Source organism: Mustela nivalis (assembly GCF_964662115.1).
Source record: "Mustela nivalis genome assembly, contig: HAP1_SCAFFOLD_568, whole genome shotgun sequence".
Classification (NCBI taxonomy): Eukaryota; Metazoa; Chordata; class Mammalia; order Carnivora; family Mustelidae; genus Mustela; species Mustela nivalis.
The window spans coordinates 96,498-120,458 of record NW_028136091.1 but is presented as its reverse complement, the minus strand read 5'-3'; the positions used below and the strand labels follow the sequence as shown (position 1 = coordinate 120,458).

The 23,961-nt window shown below is 48.0% G+C and overlaps 2 long non-coding RNA genes across 2 annotated transcripts in view; one reads left to right on the top strand and one right to left on the bottom strand.

The window, feature by feature from the left end:
* Positions 1 to 7,738: 7,738 nt before the first annotated feature.
* LOC309857256 lies at positions 7,739 to 11,185 on the bottom strand. The gene is made up of 4 exons (XR_014307580.1): positions 11,047 to 11,185; positions 10,283 to 10,421; positions 8,493 to 8,598; positions 7,739 to 8,266 (listed from the first exon to the last, which is right to left on the bottom strand). It is a non-coding gene; the product is annotated as an uncharacterized lncRNA (long non-coding RNA).
* A 641-nt stretch (positions 11,186 to 11,826) lies between these two features.
* Positions 11,827 to 23,961, top strand: part of LOC309857263 — a 60,742-nt gene continuing 48,607 nt past the window's right edge. The window contains exon 1 of the long non-coding RNA XR_014307589.1: positions 11,827 to 12,611. This is a non-coding gene — a long non-coding RNA (uncharacterized lncRNA). The remainder of the gene's footprint in view (positions 12,612 to 23,961) is intronic.

Here is a 23,961-nt window from a genome sequence, read left to right as displayed (position 1 = left end):
GAACTTCAAATTTTATTTAATTTTAACTATTTTAAATTTCAATAACTAAGTGAGGGTAATGTGGACTGAGCTCTGTGTGGTCAGGGACCATACTTTTCTCTCCCTCTGGCATCCCCCTTAGCAGAGTGCCTAGTCTATACCAGGTCTTTAATAAATATTTATTGACTGCATTATCACCTAATGTAATTGAAGAATGAGTTTTAAATTTTGTTTGTTAGAACCCTGTAGTTGTTAAGTGACCAAAATTCACCCTATGGTTTTAAGATCAGAACCCATCTTGAACTTGAACTCCTACTAAAGACTTCATGGGCCCCCAAGACCCATTTGCAGAAAGATCAGGGGTGAAAGCAATCTCCAGGAGTGTTGGAAGCCAGAATCTAATTCAGCAACATCCTCTCTGTGTAGTCTATTGTCAGCAAACTGGTTCATTCCCTCAAGCTAGTCATCCTCACTGGTCTCAAACCAGTATCACGGGTGGCTCTGGACATCTAAACATTAGAACCTTCCGACCACACAAAATAGCATTGTTCCCCACCAACTAGTCAGAAAACTCCCAGGGAAGTCCGTTGATTGGTTGGGCTTGGGTCATGTGCCAATTCCTGGACCAATCACTGTGGTCGGGGCCTTGGGATTCTGAGATTGGCCAAGTTAGACTCCAAGGTGTCCCTACCACATTCAGGGATGGCTTCCTCCACACACACAAGATTGGAATGGAAAGAAGCAGTTTTCCCCAAGATGGGTTATGCTATTTCTGGGCAAACAAAACAATTAGTGTGGGGTAAAGGGGATGGAGGGAGGCTTCCAGCTTCTGTAAATGGTTTTGGGGAGGCATTTCTTTGGGCTCCATCAAGGGTATGGAATTGCCTTCTCTGATTGTGTCCTAAGGCATAAAGAGAAGAAGATTCCATTGGCCCAACTGGTTTCACTCTACTCTCCCGTCCCTGGTATGTTAGTGAAGTCACAGGTTTCTAGAAACCAAGACATCTCAAAAGAAGGTACCATTTGAAATCGAACGATGAGCAGGAGTTCACTGGGTGGAGAAGCAGAAGGAGAGAAAGAACACTCCAGGGAGGAGAGAGAGCGTCTTTGAAGGCAAGGTGGAGAACAAGCATGCGGTGTGGGGGAGCAGGGGAGCGTCTGCTACAGAGGGTAGGCTGGAACCATGGGAAAGGAGGCAGGAAGTGGATTTCAGGCCCGGCTCCAGAAGGCCTTGGGTGCCAAGTGAAGGAGTCTGGGTTTCAACTGTGGGAAACAGGAAGCCATTTGGATGTCTTGAGCAGGGGGTGGTGTAGTCAGAGCTGTGTATGTTCTAAGAGATTGCTGTGGATGACTTTGGAGTGGTGATGGGAGGCAGGGTGCCAAGGACAAGGCTGTCCCAATATGTCTTTAAGGAATGGCTGCCTCCAGGGCTCTCCCGGTTCAGGCTGCTGGTGTCCTTTCTCCCTGTCTTATGCTCAGACCTTGACCTGGCTGGATCCAGGTCTTCTCTGTGCCACTTTCCAGCAGTGGGCAGGTTACTTCATTTCCCTTAGCCTGTTTGCTCACCTCAAAAATGGAAGTAGGAATACCCACGGTGCACGGCGGCTGTGGGTTTGCAAGGCCGACGTGGATGTGATGGGTCCCAGACCAGCAGACCCCAGACTCACCCCTAGTAGGAGATCAGCAAAAATTGCTGCTGTGATTCGCACAGTTGTGGCTCCTGAGTTTATTTGCATGGAAAAAGGTTGAACACAGAAGACATGGGAAAGAAATAACATTCAAAACACAAGCTTCTTGGACCAGCTCTGTAACCAGGACGGGCTGACATCCCCTGACCTTCATGGTAAAAACCTTTCAACCCACAAGCCCCGGGCTCTCTCTCTTCCTAGGATACTCATGGGTTTCAATTGGAACACACCAGAAGAGGTTGGTTTCCAAGAGTATTTCCCTGGAGGCTGGGCGGGCATCTCCAGGGAGAATGAGGACATCGGGCTGCATCTTGGACTGACCTGTTTGCCGGGCCTGACAGCCACATGTCCCGCCGGAAAAACCCCAGCATGGAGCCTGGACGACCCCAGCCTGAAACCTCCCAGTGCATGATTTCCGGAAGGTTGTCTCACCCTGGTGGGCCTCAGTTTCTCCATTGGGAAGATGGCAACAGTACTGTCCACATGGGGCTGTGGTGGGGACTGATGGAGGAAAAGCGTTAAGGTTCAAAGCCCATGGCCAAAAACAAATTCTTTCTTTCTTTTTTTTTTCCTTTCCTTTTCTTTTTTTTTCTTTTCTCTTCTTTTTTTAAAATTTCTTTTCAGTGTACCAAAAAGAATTCTTGAGACATCTTTAGTACAAAAAGGTGGTTTCATTAAAGCACAGAGACAGGACCTCTGGGGAGTAAGAGCTGCCCTGGGGTCGTGAGGAGTGGCCCATTATGCACTTTCAAGTTGGGAAGGGGTAGGTTAGAGTAAACCTTTTAAGGAATTTGGGAACAAGGTTTCTAGGACCTTGAAGAGGCTAGCTATTGTTGGAAAAGGTCATTTATTATTGTCTAATAAAACCTTAGCCATGAGACCATGTTTATCAGTCGACCACAGGCTTGTGGGGTGATTGCCAAGACCTATCTTGGGGGGGTTAAGAGATACAGGAAACTTCCAAAGGAATTTTTATATGTTAAAGTTGACTTACAGGATCCTAGGCAGTGTGTGTGTGTGGGGCCGGGGGGGGGTTGAGCTAGATTGCCTTTTGCCCTTAGCAAAGTGTCAACATCAAGGCAGTTGAGTTCCTAGAGGAAGTTCTTGTTTCAAGGGCTTGTCAATGGGCTGTAGGTAGTAAGGAAAATTAATAATTTTTCCTCTGCCTTTGTTTCCCACATCAGGAATTAAATCAACTAATGCATGTGGCACGTGGTCCCACAGCTATGCCTCCAGTTCAGGCTCAGAAATGTGCATTTATTAGTCCTTATAATGTGTGAACGCCTTGCTCTGTGCTGGTGAAGGACCCCAGGTCAGAACTATAGTATAGCCTATAAGTTTTAACATTCTTTTTATAACCAGCTTATGCTAACTAAGAAACTGTGGCCAGCTGACCATAGATAAGGGAGTCAGCAAGCAGCATAACAGGATAACGAATAGCAAAAATCTGTGTTTAACCCAGCTGTTTCTGGCTTCTGTATAATAATGCTTCTAATGCTTTGCTAAGAAATGAAAAATTGCTTAAACCCTCGTTCGCTGTGTAATCAAATAAAGTTATACCCTTCCCCTGTTAAGAATTTCCCCTACTACTAAGTAAAATTGATAAGGGTTGCCTCCCGTACCAAGGCCGGAGACGTGCGGTTCAGCACGTACGCTAGCTGGAGACGTGCGGTTCAGCACGTATACAGATAAAGGTTAGAAACGTGCAATTCAACACGTACCCTCTACTGTACACTACCTGAACGGTGACTGGCCAGAATGTATGGTTGGTTTTAAAGGATTGGCTACCTATGTGTAGGCCTTACTGTAATGCTCTGAAATTACTGGCTAGAAAAGTGAGGGCTCTGATGTAATGGACTGTAAAATTCTATATTAAGGGACTCCCGAAACAGATCGGGGCTCTCGGACACTGACCCATCCCTCGCGGATTTCGTGGTCAAGTGTCCCTGGGAGTCCGAGCATGCCCGAATAAAATCCTCTTGCTTATTGCATCCAGTGGTCTGTGAGTGCGTCCTTGGGTGCGGGTCCTCTAGGGTCTTTCACTGGTACCACCTGACAAATAAGGCAGGGCTTGTGGCTCCATGGGTAGGCTTGGGGCACAGATAACTGGATACATAAGCAACAGTGTTTTAAGACAGTCTTTACTCTGGGCACCTGGTTGGCTCAGTTGGTAGAATGTGCAACTCTTGATCTCGGGGTTATGGGTTCAAGTCCCACATTAGATATAGAGATTACTTCAAATAATATCTTAAAAAAAATCCATCCAGGGGCACCTGGGTGGCCCAGTCGATTAAGAGTCTGCCTTCGGCTCAGATCATGATTCCAGGTCCTAGCATCGAGCCCCACATTGGGCTCTCTGCTGAACGGGGATTCTGATTCTCTCTCCCTCTGCCCCTTCTCCCTGCTCATGCATGTGTGCGCTCTCGATCTCGCTCTCTCTCTCTCATAAATAAACTCAAAAAAATAAAAGTCTCTGCTCGGTACTGCTCCTGTTGGTGAGAGGTGTGTCAGTATATAATTGAATATGACTTTCCCATGGAAGTCAAGGTACACACAGGATAATGTTCTTGCCTCTGAGCTGAGCTGTGGTATGGGGATTTCCCCGCACAGACTGCCTTCCTTCCCGTGGCCTTTCCCAGAGGGCAGACCTGTATTCAGTTTGAAGGCTCTTCCTGTCCGACCTTGCTTTCTCTGTCTTTTACCTCTGCAGCAGTTTCCGCCATGGAACCCCTGCACTTTGAATTGCACCTGTGAGCCTGCATGGCGGGGGACCTGAACTCCTTGAGCATCCAGTGGAAGTGAAGCTCATAGGGATGCCAGATGGGCCAGTAACTTGGATAAGAAATGGGGAATAGCGCCCCTGGTGTTCACTCCTGGGAGACTCATTCAACCTCTCACAGCTTGTTTCCTCCACCCAAAATGGGAGTTGTGATGCTACTTCTTTCCTAGGGCTGCTAGATTGAATGAGATCATCTTTGCCCAAAGGCTCAGAGCTGGGTCCTTGGAGGGGACAGGCCTGGAGCGCCGCTGGGACCAGATCGGCCTTACCTTTCTGGCGCCTATGCAGATTCTGGAAGAGCTCCTTTGGCTCCTCTTGCAGAAAGGAAACCCCGGGGTGGCACAGGCCTCTCTCTGCGCTCCGCCCACAATTAGGGCTCCAGGAGAAGGGTCCACCTGGTGGGTATTTTGGCTGGAATGTGTGGTGTCTCCATGGCAGTTTGACCATTATCTGGGGCATCTGATCCCAGGAAACTGCCAAATCAGATAATTTTACTGTCTCTCTGGACCAGATGTCCTGAGTAATGGCCCTTGTCTCCACCTGGCTGGGTCCTCAGTAGACAATCCCCCCTTTCAGTGAGCCTGAAACGAAAGCTGGTTTCAGCTGGTACCGTTCAAGGTCAAGGCTTCAGAGAAGTTGCTAACTGAGAGGCCCACAATTGCCCTCTATATTATATGACTCCATCCGTGATGTGGCATAAACAATCAGTAACTAATAGTGGTTAAAATACTGCAATTGGCAAGTTTTTTTTATATTAAACAATATTTTAATTGAAGTGTAATATATGGCCATAAGTGTACAAGCAATAAGAGTATAGCTTATGCATTCTCACGAAGAACACACCCTGGGAACCAAGACCCAGACCAACCAACACAACACTATCCATTCCCGGATGGCCCCCCAGCCCACTTCCAACCTCTCACTGAAGCACAACCACTACTCTGACATCTAGCCTCCTGGTTAGTTTTGCCAGTGCTGAACTTCATGTAAATATCAGCAAGTAAAAGCTTTGGGTCTGGTTTGTTTCATCCATACTGTTTGGGACATTCGTCTGTGTGGTCCTGATAGCAGTAGTGTGTTCATTCTCTGCCGGAGAGTATTATCCTGCAGAAAGAGTGCAACGCTGTCCATTCTCCCATGGATAGACATTTGTGTTGTCTCCAGTTTGGGGCTATTAACAAACTGCATTTGAATTTGTGTATTTTTGTGAAGATATATGCCTCTGTGTGTTAGGCATCAGATTTTTACTAAAAAAATACAAAATAGGGGGCAACTGGGTGGCTCAGTGGGTTGGGCCTCTGCCTTTGGCTTGGGTCATGATCTCAGGATCCTGGAGTGGAGCCCCGAATCAGGCTCTCTGCTCAGTGGGGAGCCTGCTTCCCCCTTTCTTTCTGCCTGCCTCTCTGCCTACTTGTGATATCTCTGTGACAAATAAATAATTAAAATATTAAAAAATATAGTTATATAAAATAGAAAGGGATGCCCTTGTGACATTATTCTTCTCCATCTCTTTCATGGTGACATAAATAGGCCTTGGGATTAGGAAGCCACATTAGAACCTGTCCAGGTACCTGTTTTAGTAGGTCCTACTGTTTTAGTAGGTCCCCATGTGACCATTGTTGGTTCCCTAGAAGGAAGTGAGGTTTTGAGGGAAGCATTTTGGAACAGACACCTGCTCAGCACCTTACCCAGAGGGGGGTCCTCTGCACACCTCCCATCCTCAATGCTGCCTCCCATGCCCCCCATGACCTCAGACAACTTCCCAACCTCTCAAGTCTTAGGGTGTCATCTGTGAAGATAGGTTAGAAGTGGTTGATCTTGGATGTACATGGCTGGCTCAGTTGGTGCAGCATGTGACTCTTGATCTCAGGGTTTTAAGTTCAAGCCCCATGTTGGGTGTAGAGATTACTCAACAATAAAATCTTTTTTAAAATGGCTGATCTACTTGGATGTCTCCAGTTTTCAAATAATTTGACACTAACTGCTGTTGATAATTACTTATGAATAGTTACCATTTGTTGAATACTTCCACTGCTTTAAGCAATTTACACCCATGATGTCACTTAATTCTTCCAAGATTTATTATCCCTATTGTAATGTTGAGGAAACCGAAGCTCAGAGATTAAATCCCTTGTTCGAGACACATAGCGAATATCTGAATGGAGATAGGAATTAGGCCTTCACTCTCAACAGCTAGCTTGGGTTTTTTTTCTTTAATAAAATATTTCAGGCGTACAGGGGCACCTAGGTGACTCAGTGGGTTAAGGCTCTGCCTTCAGCTCAGGTCATGATCTCAGGGTCCTGGGATCGAGCCCCGCATGGGCCTCTCTGCTCGGCAGGGAGCCTGCTCCTTCCCCCCACCCCCTGCCTGCCTCCTCACCTACTTGTGATCTCTCCATCAAATAAATAAATAAAATCTTAAAAAATAATAAAAATAAAAAATAAAATAAAATATTTCAGGCATACAATAGAAAATCCAAAAAAACAATAAAACTTCTACGTATCCACCAAACGGCATCAGAAGTAGAACATTAAAGACACAATGAAAGTGCTCTGGGATCTTTGCTGCCCCCTTTCTCCCCCCACAGCCATAAACTCTCTCCTGAACTTGGTATTCACAGTTTCTCTGCTTTTACTGTACATGTAGGTGCTCATAAAAATATACTGAATTGTTTTCCATAGTTCTGAATTTTATTAACTAGTATTATGTATGTGTCCTTTTGCAATTAGCTTATTTATTATCTTGCAGCCAGCTTTTTGGCTTTTTTACTCAATGCTCTAATTTCTGAGATTTATCCAAGCTGATGCATAGAGTTCTAGTTCATTACTTTTCACGGCCGTGTGGTACCTTCCCTTTAAGAATATACTGGAATTGGTCCCTCTGTTCTCTCACTTGTTGGGCATTTGGATTCTTTCTGGCGTTCTGCCATTAAAAGGTACTGCAGTACACATTCTTCTACTTTTACATACCTTTGCCTCTTTTACTGAATTTTTAATGAGTGAACTCTCCGGATCACACCAGATATTCTTTTCATCTGTATATATCTGTGGCGATACTGGACGGTTTTATTAATTCATTCATTTCTTTCAGAGCACCTGTGCTCTAGACCAAATGTGTCCCTCCAGAACTCATACATTAAAACCTCACCCCCAAGGTGATAGTAGGAGGAGGTGAGGCCTTTGTAAGGTGAATAGGTTACCTGGGTGGAAGTCCTATGAATAGGATCCTTGCCCTTACAAATGAGACCTGAAGAGAAATCCCTCAGCCCCGTCCATCCTAAGAGGACACAGAAAGAAAATGGCTGTCTGCAAACCAGGAGGTGCGCTCTCACCAGACACCGAATCCATTGGCACCTTGGTCTTGCACTTCCCGGCCCCCTATACTGTGGGAAATAAATTTCTGTTGCTTATAGGCCACCCAGTCTTCAGTGTTTTTGTTACAGAAGCCCAAGCAGACTAACACAGCCTACTGTGTGCAGAGCACTGTGTTCAGTGAGTGCCAGGGACAGAGGAATGGTTGAAAGACACAGCCCTTGGACTCTGGGATTCTGCATGGCAGACCAGCCCCCATCAGAAGAGTGGGGCTGGGGCGGGGGAGGGGGGACATGGCGGAAATCATAGGAGGATTCTGAACGGAGGGGCTGGGGAGCAGAGAGAGATTCCTGGCAGACTCCTTTGGCTCAGGTCATGAGCCGAGACTCCCCACACCAAGCCCCAGTGTTGGGCTTCCGGCTTCTCAGGGAGCCTGCTTCTCCCTCTCACTCTGATGCTCCCCCTGCTTGTGTTCTCTCTGTGTCAAATAAAAAAAATAAACGACATCCTAAAAAAGAAAAAGAAAACTACCATCAAAGGGGAGTTAGTTACCACCCAACACAGCTCACTCACTACTCTAACACTCTTTCCATTTATACCAGCTACTCAGGAAATTACAGCAAATACTATTTTAGGACGCTGTGGTTCAAAGACAGGGATGTACTGGTTAGTGACTTGTTCTATGAACGTAGCTTGGAGGTGTTACATCATTTTACTCACAGAAGCTCTCTTACATCATTGTTTTGGTCTTTATAATTGATTTCAAAGATGGCTTTGTTTCTTCACTCTCCTCCGTGAGTCCTGCAGCAGACTTGGGCCAAGAAACAGTAAGATTCTGTGCTGAAGTAGCAAGAGCAGAGAGAGGAAGAGGCTCAGAAACCTGATACCCAAAAGAGGGCCAGGCCAAGGACCCGCTCAGAGAAGGACCTTAGCAAAAATTAGTTTGTCCAATGTCTCATTCTGCCCGAACTGACTGTGTGGTTTAGACAAAAATCCTAAAACTTTACTCCTTACTTTTTTTTTTTTTTTTAAGATTTTATGTATTTATTTCAGGACACCTATGTGTCTCAGTTGGTTAAGCCACTGCCTTCGGCTCAGGTCATGATCCCAAGGTCCTGGGATCGAGTCCCGCATCGGGCTCCTTGCTCGGCAGGGAGCCTGCTTCTCTCTCTGCCTCTGCCTGCTTGTGTGCTCTCCCTCTCTCTCTGACAAATAAATAAAATCTTTAAAAAAATTTATTTATTTGACAGACAGATCACAAGAAGGCAGAGAGGCAGGCAGAGAGAGGGGGAAGCAGGCTCCCTGGCCAGCAGTGAGCCCAATCCCAGGACCTTGAGATCATGACATGAGCTGAAGGCAGAGGCTTAACTCACTGAGCCACCCAGGAGCCCCTACTCCTTACTCTCTATAGCGAATCTCAATCTCTTGGTTTCAGAGACCAGCAAGGGGGTTACACAGTGTTTGGATGGTGCCCTGGCAACCCCAAGAATTAGGCAAGGGAAGAAAAGGCAGAATCAGCCCCCTCCCTCCACATGGTGGATATTATATGGGGGAAAACAATTCTGTCTCCAGAGCCCCCAGTTTCCACGGCTACAGAATGTCACGATGCTCTGTTGTACTGCTTGTATGGTGATGCCTGTGATGACTCTAAGATCACAGCTGTGTATTTATACATGGTTCTACCCTCAAGGTGTTTTCCAATCCATAATTTTCCCAACAACCCTAGGAAGTAGGCAGGGAAAACATTATTCGTCCTTTTGTGGCTGATGAAAATGGGGAGTGACCAATCCAGGACACTTGCCTAACATTTGAACTTCACCTGCTTGAGTCCCAGCCTGGGGCTTTTTCCATTTCTCCATGAGCCCAGTGCCTATGCCTGAGGGGGCGCTGGGGATTGGCGTTGGCTGCTGGAGATTAATAGCTCTGTTCTCAGATCCCCAGCACCTTGCAGGGGGCTCCATAGCCAGGTGTCAGTCCCTAGATCACTCAGATCACTCCCAGGAGGAGGTTTGTCCCCCAGACAGAGCAAGAGGGTTCTGAGCTGGGGAGGGACAAGGAGGACATGGGAAAGGTAACAAGTCTGCCATTTGGAATTGTGCTGGTGATTGGGCCGCAGGGGCCAGAAAAGCTGGGATCTAACCCAACCTCTACTGTGAGCTTACTATGTACCCTCTGACAGAGGATTTCATCTCTCTGGGCCTCAGTTTCCCCATCTCTCAATGGACTAAGTCCTAATACCGATCACCTGAAGTTGTTGTTAGGAATTAATGGGAATTGTGCCTGCACTTTGCAAGGACTCAACAGTTGTTGACAATCAGTATTAGTGTTATTCAGATCACTTCTCCTCGCTAATGAAAAGCAATAGCTGCTATGAGTTGAGTATTTACTGGTCTTCGTCTTGTGTAAGCCTCACGACTCCAGAGGGTTGGTGTTCTTTCTGCCCCATGTTATAGATGTGAAACAGACTCAGAGAGGTGACAGCTGCTTGAGACAGAGCACAGATTTGAACCCAGATTGCTTGCACCTTTAAGCCGTAGCACTGCCTCGGTCCTCCTGGGGACTTCACTCTGGGAATGCTTTGTTCCTGATGGGGTTGGGCAGCCTGGAAGGTGTGTGTGACATCTGTAGTCTCTGTACTCCAGGCAAAGGAATGATTTGGTCTTCTAAAAGACACAGGAACAGTGGGAGAAGGGAAAGCATCAGAGCAGGGTTTGTCCAATGGTAACTGGGTGAAATGCACAAATCCCCAACCTGGTAAGGTTTCTATTGGACTAGTGGTAGGGTCACTGTCATCTGGGTTTGTTGAAGCTGGGGGTACCTGGGGGGTCCAGCCTCAGCAAGGGGTTCATGAATTGCATCTGCCAGACCCTTCCTATCTCCTGATACGGAATGGTGTGCTTGGGATTATTCGCCTTATGCGAACTGCCTTTACATGTGGGTATAGAAAAAAGAGTGGGGGAACTACATCAAGATCTTCATTATTACCTCTGGGTGGTAGGAATAGGGTTGATTTGCTTTCCTTCCTATATTTTAGTATTTTCTGAAATACCTACATTAGACCAGAATTAATTTTATAATTGGAAATACAACATGTTCTAATTAAAGAAATGCAGATGCAAATTCTGGTTGCTAGCCTCAACAAAGGTTGGCCCACATTAGAGCTTCTCCTTCAATCCCCAGCTTAACAGTACTGGTTTGGGAGTCAGAAGGTCCTTGGGTCCAGCTCCAATCCTCTGTAAGCATGCTAACTTGGGTGAACTTAACATCCTGGGGCGCCAAATCTCTCACCTGCGAAGGGGAGTTGAAACAAGTTGCCTCGGGAGGCCTGGGTGGCTCAGCGGGTTAATCCTCTGGCTTCCGCTCAGGTCATGATCTCCTGGGATCGAGCCCCACATCGGGCTCTCTGCATAGCGGGGAGTCTGCTCCCCCGCCCTGCCTGCCTCTCTGCCTACTTGTGATCTCTCTCTCTGTTACATGAAGAAATAAAAAATCTTAAAAAAAAAAAAAAAAAGAAAGAAAGAAAAGAAACAAGTTGCCTCTTATGGTTGTTTCCATAACTTAATGAGGTGATGTGTTTGGAACTACCCTGGCCAGGTGCCTGGCATTTAGGAGACTGGCTCCATGGTGGTTCTCTTGAGAGCAGCTCCCTTTCCAGAGATTTGCAGGAGGTCCTTTGAAGGTGAGCCACATCGATCATCCCCCACTTTACAGATGAGGCTACTACAAGAGGTTCAGAGGGGGTGCTGAGACCCAAGGTCACACAGTGCAGAGGGAATCTTCTGCAACAGGCTCAGAGAGGGTAAATGACTAGCCCAGGGTCACACAGCTTAAACCTATTTCCAGTTAAAAAGAACAAAGTAAACACCAGCAAACCAAACCGCCCTTTTCAGGGTGTTTACTCTGCAAGGTAACCTGCTAACCCAGCACAGCAGCAGCAGCAGCAGCAGCAGCAGCAGCAGCAGCAGCAGCCAATCCTCTGCCATTTATCGAGCACTTCCTTAATGCCCGCCACATGGCACTTCGCATCACTAATCTGCTCCGTTAATTCTCTACCCGACTCCCCAGAGCCGGGCCGCGAGCCCATTTTAGAGACAAGCAAAGCGAGGCCGGGAGGCCTGCCTGGGGCTGAGTTGCCTGGCTCCGCGGACGGCTGCGGGAGGGCCAGGTGGCACGTAAGGAGTTAAGCGGGGGCAGCGCTCGCCCGGTTGAGGCGTGCTGCTGGCGGCGGCGGCAGCGCGGGGAGCTCGGGCCTGAGACGGGAAGTCCGGGCAGCGAGCGAGGCAGCGCGCGAGGCGGCGAGCGCGAGGCACAGCGGCCGGAGCCCGGCGCCCGGCGCCCAGCTGCCGCCCGCGCCCGCCGTGCCCCGGCCTCGCCATCCCCCGACCCGGTGGCCGCGCGCGCTCGGGACCTCGTCCCGGCGCAGGGCACTCGCAGTGCCGCCCGCCCGGGCGCCAGGCTCGCGGGAACCGGGCTTCCACTTCGCGCCGCCGTCCGCCTCCCCGGCTCGCCGGCTGGCGTCGCCACCGCCTCCTAGTCCTCGGCCGCCGCTGTCGCCGCTGCTGCAATCCAGGACGCACACTCTTGCACTTTCCCGTTGGCCACGCGCTCGGTGGCCCCCTGCGCCAGCCCCGAAGAGCAGCCCCCCACCCCCGCCCCGGACCCGGCGCTGAGCAGGCTTGGTGGCGAGAAAGGCGATCCCGAGTCGGCTTTGCTGGATGCCACTGCAGCGGCTGGCAGCGGGGAAGGCGCCCACGGAGCGGGCGAGCCAAGCGGGACGCGCGAGTCGCCGAGGGAGACCCTGGCGCCTGCTGGGCTCTGCTGGCAGAGTTTGCAAGTGGCCGAGACCCCCTCAGGTAAGGGTCGAGGCGGCAGGGCCAGGTAGAAGGGCTCCGGAGGGGGAGCGGGGCGGCCGAGCTGCCGCCAAAGGATTCCTGCCCCCAATCGGGGCTTCCAGGTCCAGCCGCTTCCCCGCAGGCTGGGGGCTCAGCGCCCAGAGCCCGGCGAGGAAGGAACCCGGAGTGGTGACAGCCCAGCACCCGGGTAAATGACAAACTTTCTCTCCTCTGGCAGAGGGTGGGACTTTCAGGCTCATCCATGCGTCCTTCCTGCAGGCAATCCAGCTGGGTCCCCAAAGGCAGGCACTCCAGGCTTCTCAGGCTGAGCTGAGCCAGGAGGGGTGGGGGTGGAGGTGTTTGGAGGCAGTGGGCCCCTTTAATTGAATTGATGAATTTCCCCATATTAGGCCTGTTCACAGTTCAGGGGAGAAGGAGCCGGTCCTAGTTTCAAGTTGGCTTCAGGAGGTGCTTATCGCGAATATATATATTGAACATATATTGGAATATATAATTTTGGACAGAAATGAAAATAGACATTGCCGTATTTTCTCCCCTAGGGGAACCTAGTGTGTCAAGGGTGTAGTGCAGGATATCACAGGGAGGAGTACAGTTTTCACAACGAAGGACAAAAGGCAGCTAGCTTGGTAGACTAACCAAAAATAGAAATCAAGGGATAAAACTAAACTATAAAACATTTGTATAACTCCGAATGACAAGTTGGGAGAGAGAAAATTTTCAATGATGAGAAAATATTTGGAGGAAGAGGGAACTATCTGGTTAGCAGCAAACAGCAGTCCGGAGATCTGTAAGAACATATCACAACAGCAGCCACACAAAATATTTCCAATCCTGTTTCCGTCCTTGAGAGTTGTACCTGTCTCAATGACTCACTCAGCCCAAAGAGGGACCTTTGGACAGCACAGCAGAGGTGTCTCTCTCGTCGCCATGGTGATGGTGTCATCATAGACCTTTCAGAGTCACTCGAGCTGCACAGTGGCCAACTCCTTCTGTCCAGACAGGTGCCTAGTCACAGACAAGGGTGGCACATGAGAGGAAAGACTTCCTTTCCAAAGTTGAACTCTTGTCTCACACATTATCCCTCTGTTTTTGAAAGGAAATGACATGAGGGGAGGTGACCTGCCCCCCCCCCATAGAGTCACTGGCCCAACTTTAGGGTGAAGAGGGGAAAAGAAACACATATTGAGAATAAATAGAGGTCCCATTCTTGACTGAAAACACCATCCCTATCCATTTTTACCGTCCTGAGTCATCAGACATTTCTAGAACAAAGTTGAACATGGGTCCCAGATGAAATCAAAAGCAGTGTTAACACCAATTCCATTTTCCAAAGTCATATTTCTCTAAGCACATACTAATCAAATTAGTCATTCTCTCACCATCTATGTATTTGATCTGCTTTTTCTCTGTGTGTAGCTAAGGCTAGGTACTTCGTTATCTCTCAACCTTTGTGAATTCACGGACCAATTTCTCGGTCACTGTGTGTGGGAAAAACAGGCTCTTCGTGAGTAATTATGAGAAACGAATCACTGTTTTTTTAACACAGCATTTCTGTATGAGTGGACCAGTGGAGGGAAATACATAAAATCGATACTTATCTAAATGAAGTATTTTAAATACTCCCCAAAAGGTAGGGTTCAGTGTGTGTTCTGGCACATAGATGGATACTACATGATTTTGTTCTGTTCATGAAAAGGATCAAAAAAAGACTGTGGACCCTGAGAATCAACAATACAACATTGTAACCAAAAGGATAGCATAAGCGGACAAAAAGGAATGGTCTGGTTCCACCAAGGAGGCCAAAAAAAAAGGGGGACCCAAGAAGAAGGCCCAGGTGCCAGGCTGGAAAGCTGTGGTTTTGAAGCAACGGCAGCTCAGACGGGGTCTTGGCGGGACCTCTGTTATGACCTGTCCTGTAAAGGAAGGCCAAGCAAATGACAACAGGCAAAGAATATCAGAGCTAGCGAGAGCAAGGGAGTCAAGCCACCATTATGTGCATTTGGCAGAGACTCCACATCAAGCAGAAGAGTGAGAACTCATGCTAGTGGGGAAAAGGGAAGGCCTCAGCTATGCCCGATGGGAGCCTATTGGCCCAGAGAGCCTCAGTGAGCTGTCTAGAAGTGAGGCATCCTATGTGCCTGTTCGGGGTCCCAACTTGATGTTTTCTGGTCCGTCAGACCTAGGTGGGGAGTGGGGACAAGAGTTAGGGAAGCTCTCAGATAGAACTACGGCCATTAGGGCCTATTGTTCTGTGGGATCTGGTGCAGATTCCTGGCCTTTTGCTAGATACAGCAGCCAACCTCCTTCCAAGTCTGACATACATAGTAAGCCTGCTTGCTCGGCTGACAACAAGGATTGGGTCCTGGATTGGTTGTGGTCAGAAACCCATCTTCATGTTCGGTCTGCCTATGGCCCATTTGTGCACTCGCTTTTTCATGCAGACTGGGGACCAGAAACCAGGAAAATGCTGAGGAATTTGCTGAGCAGGGCTGAGGACAGAGACTATAGATTTGAAGATCTGAGAAGAGCAAGTGCCTGCATAAGCCCAGGTCCTACAGGATGAGAATCAAAAAAAGCAGGAAAGAGGAAAGTAGCCGAAGCTACCAAAAGGAGGTTATCAGTAAGAGAGAGGAGGGCTGCCTGGTTTCTTCAGCTGGTGAAGTGTGTGAGTCCTGAGGCCATGGTCTCAGGGTCGTGGAGTCGAGTCCCCTGTCAGGCTCTGCACTCAGTGGGTAATCTGCCTGGGATTCTCTCTCTCTCTCTCTCCTTTTGCCCCTCACCCCCTCCCATGATCTCACTCCGTCTCAAAAGAAAATAATTCATTACCTAAAGAAACTAAAAAGAAAGAAATGAAAGAGTATAACGGAATGAAAGAGGAAATGATGGCACACGGATTATTGATCTATTGTTCTGAATCTTCTAAGTCTGCGAAATAGTCTTCTCTGGGCAGAGTGATGGTAACAGACATGGCCATGCCTTGCGAAGGGAAAGGGGACAGTCAGGCTGAGGTGAGGACTCAGGCCACTTCTCCCAGGATCATGTCCCTGACCCAAATACTCAATTTCTGTCCTCAGCTCTGCAGTCCCCCCATCTCATCAGCCCCAGAACCATGATCCACTGATATGAAGTCCTCCAGGGTCTCTGGGCCCTTTCTGGCCCTTACATTTCAGAACTGGCACCTGCAACCAAAGCCTGTCATCCCATTCTTTCAAGAGGCATCCAAGGTGCTGCCCATGACTTTCTGTTCCCATGATTTCCTTCCTTCCTTGGCTCCCTCCTGCTATGCTCCCTCATCCTTCCCCGAATCATGAATTTCTTCTTTCCCTTCTCCTCTCACCTCCGACAACCTGATTGCTCTGTGAAATGGCAACAGTGGAGCAATGATGATGGGTTTACTGCCATCCTCCCTAGTCCTACCTCAGTTGACCCGTGAGTCAAACCAGCTAGCATGGAGGTGATTTTCATGGGCCTGGCTTGTGCTGAGCATGAGTGTGACAGGCAACTGGGCAATAAAGGTACTGCCCTATGCCTGGGCTGATCATAGACACTGGAATCATACTTGAGTGTTACTAGAGCCCACAAGTGTCCTAGCCCAGAGAAGAGGTGAATGTGACAGGAGAGGGAAAATGACACCCAAATTCCCCTAGGCTGTCAGTGTGGAGACAGGGTTCCACAGCGAGCACAGCTATATAAACCCCAGCACTTGCCAGCAATCATGCCAAGCACCCAAGCCCTGGAAAGACTGGGGGAGGCCCCAAGCGGGTTGAGGGAAGGTCCAAGGGTGGTCTGGGACCATGATGTGGGGAGCAGGTCCATTACCGTGTGGCTGGAGCAGTGGGATCAGACAGGAGCAGAGACAATGGTCCCACTTCTAGAGCCCCTGTCCTGGGCCGGGTCGTCCAGGAAACAGCTCAGTGGGACCCTCGAGCACCAGGGTGTACGACCAGCTCAGCAGTCTTCACACAGGTCTGAAATTCCAACGAGCCTAGGAGGGTCTCCAAAGGCTCTTATGTTTGGCAGTGAGGAATGCAGCCTCACTGCACTTTTGGAGAGAATCATAAATATCAAATAAGAAAAGAGGATTACAAACAGAGCACCTTCAAAGCCCAGACGCAGACTACTTCTATTTCAAAAGAAGGGATTTGGGGTAAATTGGAAGGGGAGGTGAATCATGAGAGAGTATGGACTCTGAAAAACAATCAGAGGGGTTTGAAATGGCAGGGGGGTGGGAGGTTGGGGCAACAGGTGGTTGGTATTATACAGGGCACAGATTGCATGGAGCACTGGGTGTGGTGAAAAAATAATGAATACTGTTTTTCTGAAAATAAATAAATTAAAAAAAAAACCTACCATTACAGGAAAAGAACAAAACAGAGACTGAATCTAGATGGCTCAGTCATTTCAATGTCTGCATTCAGCTGGGTTTCTGATCCTTGGGATCAGGCCTGCATTAGGTTCCTGGCTCAGCCTGGAGTCACCATCTCCCTCTCCCATGGCCCCTCCCCGCCAATCCTTCACTCTCTCTAAAAAATAAAATCTCTCCATGGCTGAAAAACAGAAAGAAATCCTCTAATACATATACTTCATCTTTTTGATTTCCTACCTCCCACTCTCGATCTACAAAGTAGCTGCTGTAATCTGCCTGTTCCCAGGAACCCTCTCCCCTTGGTTCCTACCTGAGTGTACTTCCCTACCTGGAGGGTCTTCTTCCTCTGAGCTGACTTCTACTATCATCTCCAGGCTCCATTCTATAGAGACACAAGCATGAGCAGCGGGTTGTTAGAGAGAGGGGTTCCCTTGCGCCTGAGGCTCCAGTGGAGGCCAGGCTGGCTCGCCTGGCAACACCTACTCTTCCACCAGGTCCTCAGACCTGCCCTGGGCTCCCTGAGTCAGAGCCCTTCAACAAGACCTTGAGCACAGCTGCTAACGCTCAGCAAAAGGAACGATGCCACTTCACATGGCACTTCCCTGTCTCCATGGGATCAAGATAGCTCTCACCCGTGCACGGATCAACCTGTGTTCCCAACTTGGTGGAAACAGTGTGGGTTAGATGGGGTCTGTGAGCAGCCCCTCTGCCAAGCTCAGAACAGGTGCCCAGGGGAGCTGTCTGTGAAAATGAAAATGTTCTGTGTTGTAAACATGCATTACGGGGCACCTGTAATTTAGCTGATGTGATGAAAATGGGACTGTTTAGCTTTGTTTCCTTGAATTAACTCACACATGAGCAGACATGTCTCGCTAGGGGCAGGGACAGTTCACAGTCCCCAGGAGCCCATCTTTCTCTTCCTGGTCCATACAAGAGCCTCGGCAGGCACTTAGCATTTTGTGGGGCCACAGAGGCCCAGACAAGGTGAAGAGGGACGTTTCTGCCCCTGAAGTAGACCCTAATCCAGGCTGTATCAAGAGAGGCTGCTGAGAGCTAACCATCTGGGTGAGAAGGAATGAGAGAGATGCAATTGGTGCCCTTGCAGTGGCTACCAGGTGCAGGTCTCCTGTCCCCCTGAGTAGAAGGACACAGAGTTTGGGTGTGCGAACTCTCAGATCATTTCAGAGAAACCATCAAACTGATGTCCTCTGGGCCATAAAAGGGAGGAGCAAGAAGCACCCCAATCATGGGATCAGCTCCCATGACTTTGCTAAGTTCACCATGCCTGGAGTCTGTGCCCCTCTCACCTCATGAACACCTAGAATGTTCTACAGCTGCCATAGCCACATGGTGTGAGATCTCTTCAGCATAAATATGTCTGCAGGCCAGATAACCCTTGGCCAACTGCGTGTAGACAAGGACTGGTTACCAAGTGACTTCCAGAAGCAGGTGAAAAGTAAAAACTCGCCCCTCCTAGCCCTGGGTGGTTCAGGCTGGGAGCCTCCGTGTGTCTGGCCTGGTCCTGTTCCATCCACACTGATGTGTCTCGGGTGGGGGAACAGAAGACCTGACGGCATTCTCTGACTCTCCCTAATTTCCATGATGGAAAGAGCCTGGTTTGTCGCACAGGTGGCCGGAGAAGAGGATGGAATGAGAAGCAAGCCCCTTCCCTGGGGATTTAGGAAGACGTCCATACAGTGCTCACACCAGCCGTGACAGTGTGACCTGCCTCGTCCCTGTGCAGGAAGAGCCCGAATGGCGTCCTCAGCATGGGCCAGGCTGGGCCCAGGCTTCACCTGATTCACCTATCCTTGCAATCTTGGCATGCCCTCCCTCTCTCACATGGCCTGGCTGTCCTTTGAGCTGTCCCTCTGCCCGCCCCCCCATCCCCTCTACGTCTTCCCTCTGAAGATCTAGTCCAAGCCCCTGGATCATGCCCTCACCCGTCAAAGCAGAAGGATCTGATGGAGTCAGGACTCCTTAGAGCCTAGCTGCTGCTCTCACTTCTGTATTGGGTTGTGCCCAGCAGGCATTCCCTTCAACACTATCGTGAGACTATGGTCTAGAGACAAAGGTTTCTAGAACCTACAGGCTCCCACTTCTCAGATTCCCTTCAGAACAGGGTGTGGCAACCATCTGCCCTTGGGACCACCTGCCTCAGCTCTCCCCCTACGAGGAAGAGGATTCTTTCTCAGGCTCCTTTCATCAAAAAGTTGTGGGAACAGAGGAGGGGTCGTAGATGAAATATCCCTTTAATCTGAAGAGTCTGATGGAACATGGCCTCTGGGATTGGGTTTGGTGAGAGCCCCGTTCAGGGAAGATCAAGAACAAGGCAAATAGCTATTACTAATGCCACTCAGTGTAGAAATGTAGGGTCTTTCCCTAGAAATTGAGATGGGAAAAATATCATGAGATCTGAGGTTGAAGGGCCTCATCTCGGTGCTAGGCTCCCCAAACACAGGCACTACATCCTCGCTGTCATTCAGCACCCTCTCCAGCCTCCCTTTTCCCTGACACCAACTGAATATGCTGTGGCTCCTTTTCTTTAGTCATGATCGCTCCCGCTGTCTGCTCAGAGGTGAGACCCATCATGAACTGAAGTCATTCCTGACAGACTCAAGGGAATTCTGATAATGTTATTATCCTCTCAGGACCCTGGGAACACTTTCCTCCATGGTGTTGGGATTTTGTCAGATGAAACCAGATGTATTTGGCATACGATAGACTGCACACATTTTTAAGTCATACAATGCCGTAAGTTCTGACACACAACACAGCCATGAGGCAAGGGGCGGGATTTTCTTTGTCTTTTCCTAAATGATAAGTTCACACCAGCAACTGTGCTATTTAGGGAGACATAAATCCTGGTTACACACACACACACACACACACACACAAAACCACATGCCCATTCAGAATCACACCTCATTATTTCACACTGAGACACAGCCCACCTCCACATACACAAAATCACTACCTGAATTACAAAGACATGACCATGGGTATGCACATAGAAAACCCATTGTTTCACCACACCTCTGATCCCCATTCCAGTGGGAACCCAGGATCTGATGGTGCCCCTGACTACAGACAGCAAGAGACTGATTCCAGAATACACACCTCTTTGGCTCAGTCTGCGCGGCACCTGCAGGTATAGAAAAGAGAGCACCATGAGGCTCAGGTCATGTTGTATACTGTCTGACTTCATGATCTTTAGTTCTCTCAGTGATATCAGGAAATCAGAGGGAACCCAGTGTTTGGCCCCCACGGAAAGCAAACAGGACACTTGAAGGAAATTGTTTGTCCTAGGGGATGTGTGTGCCCAGTTCACTCAGGATGGTGCCTACCAATTCTTCATCCAAGCAAGGGAAACTGTTGCTGAGGGAATGAATGCCACCACCACAATTCTTTTTTTTTTTTTTTAAGTATCATTCATGAAGTTCAACCAACCTTTATTTGTCTATACATATTAGGAACATACTTAGTGTTTAGCAAATGCGTTTGTTCACAGAACCCCAAATCATTTTAACTAATGTAATATTAAAGCTCGAAAAGTCTAGTGTAGACTAATGTGGGTCTAAAATGAAAGCATGATCTACTAACTATAGAAAGTTCTTTTCAGCAAGGACATTTGGGATCCCTGCTTTATGTATCCTGTATAGGTACCTCATAAAAGTTGACCAAATTTAAAAGCTAAATAAGAAATTACTTTCTTTAGCTTTAAGAAAGTGAGGGCACCTGGGTGGCTCAGTGGTTAAGCCACTGCCTTCGGCTCAGGTCATGATCTCAGGGTCCTGGGATCGAGTCCCCCATCGGGCTCTCTGCTCAGCAGGGAGCCTGCTTCTGCCTCTCTCTCTCTCTGCCTGCCTCTCTGCCTACTTGTGATTTCTCTCTGTCAAATAAATAAATAAAATCTTAAAAAAAAAAGAAAGTGAGGTTATACTATAATATTTCTATAATTTGGAACAAATAGTATCAATACCTTTTCTAAATAATGATAATGTTACACCATTTTTCTTTCTTTTATCTTTTGTACACCAGCGCAATTCTAACCAGGTTTGCTGTTGCCATTGGTGAATGTCCTCTCGAATCAGATGATGGTTGGCAAGAGAAAACCACTCAGCACTCTCCCCAAAAGGGAAATTATACATATGTCTTCTCAAATGTGTGTGTATGTGTAATTACACATTTATGCAATTACACATGCACACACATTCAGACACATATACATTTGAAAAATCACTTTATTTCCATATACAAGCAATTTATAGTAGGAAAATGAATTTTTTATTATTATGTTCAATTCATCAACATATATTATCTGATTTTCACCTGAATTTGCTGAAAGAAACCAAGAAAACAATGCTTGTTCCTTGGGTAAAGACAGGCATGCTCACCTTGGCAATATGCTGGTGTTTCTGCACTTCAATGTTCTGGCGAGGCCACGCCCAGACCAAGCGGATGTCCACATCTAGACGGACATCAAGAATGTACCTGTCAGCACATTGGTGGTGCTGCTCAAGTATAATTCGGGGAGGGGCACCCGGAGGGCTCAATCCTTTCAGCATCAGCCTTTTGCTCATCTGAATTATGATCTTAGGGTTGTGAGATCTAGTCCCACATGGGGGCCACCCTGCTCAGCGAGGGTCGTCTTCTCTCTCTCCTTCCGCTGCTCCCACTTGACTGTGGGCTCTCTCTCTCTCTCTCTCTGTCTCTCAGATAAATAAAATCTTAAAAGAAAAATGAATAGCTCGGAGAGTATTGCTTGATATGAATGTGGGTTAGATCATGTGGGGTCATGTGGTTGGCTGGCAGGGGCTGAACTGCCCCTTTGGTGTCTCCCACGGCTAGAATGTGTGCCCTAGATGAGGTTTATTCTTTTCTCTGAGAATGTTGACTTTGGCCAGTGGCAGTGGTGGTAGAATCTATCTCCTGCAGAAATATACACGCTCTCTCTTGCTCTATTCATCTCTCCCTCTCTGTCTTTCTGTCTGTATCTTTCCGCCTCTGTCTCTCCATGTTTCCCACAAAAAATCACCCACTCACAATCACACTACATAGAGCCACAAAAGACACCTCAACCAAAAACCTCATGCACACAAACTCACAGCACACACACAGAACCCACTGGCTTCCTAGTCTTGCAGACAAAAGAGCATACTTTGTCACCTGGGAAATATGCCTGTCCCCAAACCACCAAGAGTCCTACCAAGAACCCCCAATCAGGGAGGCTCTCCAGACTGAAGATTGCAAGGGGGCCCCACCTGCCTTACCAGCTAGAGTTTTTCCCCAGGAAGAGACTGAGTCCAGAATACGTACCGCCTCCCTCTGTTGATGTTTCCTGAGGCTGCAGGCACAGAAAAGAGGACACCATGAGTCTCTGGCCGTGCTGTATACTTGTCTGCCTGTACTGATCTTTAGTTCTCTGAATGACATTAGGAAACCAGATGGAACACAGTGATTGAATCCAAGGCCCCAAGAGTGGGACCTGGATGCCTGTATGAAGTTATTTTTCCTGGGAGATGTGTCTACCCAGTCCACTCAGGATGGCAACTACAAAATTCTTCATCCAAGCAAGAGAAACTCTTGTGGATGGAAAGGATCATACCACAGCAATTCTAACAAGATTTGCTGTTGCCAGTGGTAAATAACCTCTTGAATCAGACGATGGTGGGCAGGAAACAACCACTCAGGACTCTCCGCAAAAGGGAAATTATACATATGTCCTCTCAAATGTGTATGTGTGTGTATACACACGTATGTGTATATATATGGATATGTATACTTATATAAACACACATATATTTATATGTATGTATATATATATAAGCATATACATATATATATACACGTTTATACATATATATGTATATAAAATTATATATACACATACATACACACACACATACAGTTTGAAATTCACTTTGGGGGTGCCTGTGTGGCTCAGTGGGTTAAAGCCTCTGCCTTGGCTCTGGACATGATTACAGGGTCCTGGGATTGAGCCCAGCATTGGGCTCTATGCTCAGCGGGGAGCCTGCTTCCACCTCTCCCTCTGCCTGCCTCTCTGCCTACTGTGATCTCTGTCTGTCAAATAAAGTTATAAAATCTTTAAAAAACCATTTTACTTCCATGTACAAAAAATTTACATTAGGAAAATGAATTTTTTTATTATGTCCAATTCACCAACATATAGTGTATAATTTGATTGTCATCTGAATTTGATGAAAGAAACCAAGAAAGCAATGCTTGCTCCTTGGGGAAAAAGAGAGGCAACCTCACCTTGGCAACACTCTGGTCCTCTTCTTCTTTGGGCTTATGGCAAAGCGTCTCACAGACTGAGATTTTCTCAGACACATCTGGAAGGACATCAAGAATGTACCCATCAGCACATTGGTGGTGCTGTTCAAGATTAATTCGAGGAGGGGCGCCTGGAAACTCAGTTCTTTCAGCACTGGTCTTCCCGTCAAGTCATGCTCTCAGGATGCTATGATCCAGTCCCACGTGGGGGGCCCCTCCTCAGGGAGGACCTGCTCTTTCTCTCTCCCTCTGCCCTTCCCACCTGACTGTGCTTTCTCTCTCTCTCTCTCACTCTCTCTCTCTGAGAAATAAAATCTTAAAAAAATGAATAGCTCGGAGAGTATTGCTTGATATGAACAGGGGTTAGATCATGTGGGGTCATGTGGTTGGCTGGCAGGGGCTGAACTGCCCCTTTGGGGTCTCCCACGGCTAGAACGTGTGCCCTAGATGAGGTTTATTCTTTTCTCTGAGAATGTTGACTTTGGCCAGTGGCAGTGGTGGTAGAATCTATCTCCTGCAGAAATATACACGCTCTCTCTTGCTCTATTCATCTCTCCCTCTCTGTCTTTCTGTCTGTATCTTTCCGCCTCTGTCTCTCCATGTTTCCCACAAAAAATCACCCACTCACAATCACACTACATAGAGCCACAAAAGACACCTCAACCAAAAACCTCATGCACACAAACT